Here is a 3,789-nt window from a genome sequence, read left to right on the forward strand (position 1 = left end):
AAATGAGAGAATGCAACTTAAATGACATGTCTGAAGTTGCATAGGGAGTACGTGATAGAGCCAAGATTCCAATTTATGTTCTCAGACTGAAAATCTGTAACATGGAATGAAAACAGTGTCTAGAAAAAAGCTGTTATGAGCTGAAGGACTCATAATAAATGGCAGTAGTTTCAATATCCCTATTGCCAATGTGTTTGTCCTCCTGTTTTAAGTATATGAAATATCCAAAAGGGCAACTGGATGGCAAAGATACTGGAGTGGTTTGCCCTTTCCTTCTTCAGTCCATTTTACAAATGAAGAAACTGAGGCAAACAGGGTTAAGTGACTTGCCCAGGGTCTCACACACTCTGAGGTCAGACTAAAACACAAGAAGGTGAGTCTCCATTACTCCAAACCCTGATACTCTCTCCACTGCAACCCCACCTAACTATCTACCATCTCCCAGACTCAACTCTAATTCCATTGAGGACAGCATATATGTCCTACCTGTTACTGTTTCTCTCATAGACTCAGGAACCTAGTCATGCCTCTAATTACTTAGTAAATGTATTCAGTGAATATTGAGCTTATATCTAAACTCTCTTCCAGCTCTTCCTTTTGCATTCCTCCATCAGAATCACTGATTCCCCAAATTGGGAGGTACCTCAGAAGTCATCTAATTCCATCAGGAACTTTCATGCCTGGAAATGTTCTCTTCCATCAGATTAACACTACTTCTTTCTAACTTTAATACATTACTCCACCTTCTGCCTTCTTTTTTTTTTCTTTCTTTGGGGTTTTTTGCAAGGCAGTGGGGTTAAGTGATTTGCTAAACGTCACACAGCTAGGTAATTACTAAGTGTCTGAGGTTGGATTTGAACTCAGGTCCTCCTAACTCTATCCACTGTGCCACCAAACTACTCCTACCTTCTGCCTTCTAAAGTCAAAAAGGACATATCTCTCTGCCATATGACAATTGATTGAATATTTTTTGAGGTAATCAGATTAAGTGACGTTCCCAGTGTCAAATAGCTAGTAAGTGTCTAAAGTCAAATTTGAATTCAGATCCTCCTGACTTCAGGCTGGTGCTCTATCCATTGTAGCACCTAACTGCCCCCTGGATTGCATATTTTTCAATAGCTATAATGTCCTCCTTAATCTTTTCCTTTAAAGACTAAACATCTCAATCAAGTTCCTTCACCCAGTCTTTCTATGCATTAAATCCAAAGCCTTTCACCATCCTGATTGCCCTATGTTGGACACTTTCCAACTTACCAATGTATTTACAAAAATGCATTGCTCAGCACATATCTCTTCATGAATCTACATGTCATCCTTGCATAGGGACCATATTAATCTTCTCTGTATCATTCCAATTTTAGTATGTGTGCTGCCAAAGTGAGGAATCAGCATGGATCTCAAAACAACAGATGGGTCTGACCAGAGTACAGTGGGACTTATCACCTCCTATTTCTGTATACTATGTTTCTCTTAACCTAAGGTCACATCAACTACATCAGCCTCCACTGACTAATATTGGGCTTGTGGTCTACTAAAACTCCCAGATCTTTTTTTTTCCTCCAGACTTAAGCAATGCCTCCCCCTACCTTGGAATTGTAAAAATGGTATTTGTCTATTTGTTTGCTTGTTTTAGTACCAAAGCATAAGATTAGAAATTTATCTTTATAAAATTGTTCTCTTACTCACTTGAACTCACTGTTCTAGTCTGTCAATATCTTCTTCACTTCTGGCAGTTATCCAGCACATTAGCTATATCCCTCGTCACTTTGTGTCTTCTGTGAAGCTGAGAATACCCATGAGGCATGAACAGCTGATATAGCAATCTCCCAGATGCAGGTGTTTCCACCAGCTGCCCACACCCAAATCCCCATCAAGCTGTGATTATGACAGAGAAGGACAGAAGACTCTCCCACCCAACATGGGTGCCCATAAGTAAATATAGGATGCACAAAAATAAACGCCAAGAATTCTGGTGGGAAGGAGGGCACCAACAACCAAGGGAATCAGGAAAAGCATCTGAAAGGAGGGGGCACAAGCCCAGAAATCAACTGGCATCTCATTGGAAGTCATTCCTATATATCAGACTGGTTGTGTGTATGTGTGTGTGTGTGTGAGTGGGGGGGGTACTTGAAATCAAATAATCATAATCACAATAATTAAGTAATGATGATAATATCTTTAGTGACTATGAAATGCCAGCCATTGTACTAAGGACTTGACAAATATTTGTTCTACACAACAGGTGTTATTTTGTAACCATTTTACAGATTAGGAAACTATGGCAGAGAGAGATAAGTGGCCTTATTGTTACAGAATTTGCTATATATCTGGGTGTAGATTTGAACTCAAGTCTTCCTGATTATAATTCCAGTGTTCTAACCACTGTAAAATCTAACTATTTCAATTGTCCCATATGTAAGCAGAACAGCAAAATGGACCAGTTTGGGGGATAATAGAGTATTTGAAGGGAAGTACTATTTAATCAGTTTACAAAAATAGCATGGAGTTCAATCCTGAAGATCTTAAATGCCAAATATCCAAAAAGTATCTAGGAGTTAATAAAGGTTTTTGACAGGGTAGACCTGTGTTTCTGCAATGGCACCATCACAACAGTTTGGAGATTGACTTAAAGTTGAGAGAGACTAATGAAAGTAGAGGCAGAAGAAGATAAGGGTCTAAATTAGGGCAGCTAAGGGATGAGTCCTCTCCCCAAAACCTTTTCTTTCTTTAAGACTCAGCTCATGCAATACCTCTTTTAGGAAGCCATCATAGTTACCAAAGTTCTGCTAAGAATTATGTTGTGTGGTTGGGTCATTTCAATCATGTCCAATCCTTCATGCCACCATTTGAGCTTTCTAAGACACTGTAGTTTTTTACCATGCTATAGATGTATAGATGAGGAAACTGATGCAGAGGGTTCAGTGACTTGTCCCAAGTCACAGAGCTAGTAAGTTTTTGAGGCTGGATTTGAAGTCAGGAAGATGACTCTTCCTAAATCCCAGTGCTCTATGTACTATGACACCACTTAGTGACCCTATCAGAATCATTTTGAACTTATATTTCCATATTGGTCTTCCCTCCTGTCAAAAGAATGTATGGGGGCAGCTGGGTGGGGCAGTGGATAGAGCACTAACCCTAGAGTCAAATCTGGCCTCAGACACTTAATAATTACCTGTGTGACCTTGGGAAAGTCACTTAACCCCATTGCCTTGCCTTTCCCCATTTTTCTTTAAATCTTTTCTTCCCCAGTGTTTATTTTTGTGCCTGCCACTAAGTAGCCATTCAAATGTATGCTTTATTTATTACTGAGTGATGAAATAAAGATAATAGCATAAAGGTTACATAAAAGCTAGCTCTGTTATCTATCTTCACCACCATCTTCAAGCCCCATCCTCATCTACCATCTACTACCCAAGGGGCACTGGGACTTAGCAGATTCTTAATAAATGTTTGTTGATTGACTGACTAACTTCAATCACCCCATTGATGTCAAAGTAGTGATTCTGTTGGCAGAGATAGATAAAGAAGGGAGGACCAGATGGCTTGGGTCTGAGCATAATAATTCAGTATCCCGGTCATGACCCTGATATTTGACTCACCAGCCCTGGCTTTTTTTTTGCTGACTCAGAACAATATAAATGTCTTAATTGCATTTCACTTGGCTTTTTTTCCTGTTAACCAAGCCTCACACCAGCTCAGCCAGAAAGAGAAAGGGAAGTTGACTATCTGGAGGATGGGAAAGATATGAATGCGATGGATCATTGTTTTACTATTATCCCTGTCCTTAGG

The 3,789-nt window shown here is 39.6% G+C and overlaps 1 pseudogene; it reads right to left on the reverse strand.

The window, feature by feature from the left end:
• Positions 1 to 1,266: 1,266 nt before the first annotated feature.
• LOC141519730 (U6 spliceosomal RNA) lies at positions 1,267 to 1,385 on the reverse strand (annotated as a pseudogene).
• Positions 1,386 to 3,789: the final 2,404 nt, after the last annotated feature.

Source organism: Macrotis lagotis, chromosome 3 (assembly GCF_037893015.1).
Source record: "Macrotis lagotis isolate mMagLag1 chromosome 3, bilby.v1.9.chrom.fasta, whole genome shotgun sequence".
In the NCBI taxonomy this organism is placed as follows: domain Eukaryota; kingdom Metazoa; phylum Chordata; class Mammalia; order Peramelemorphia; family Peramelidae; genus Macrotis; species Macrotis lagotis.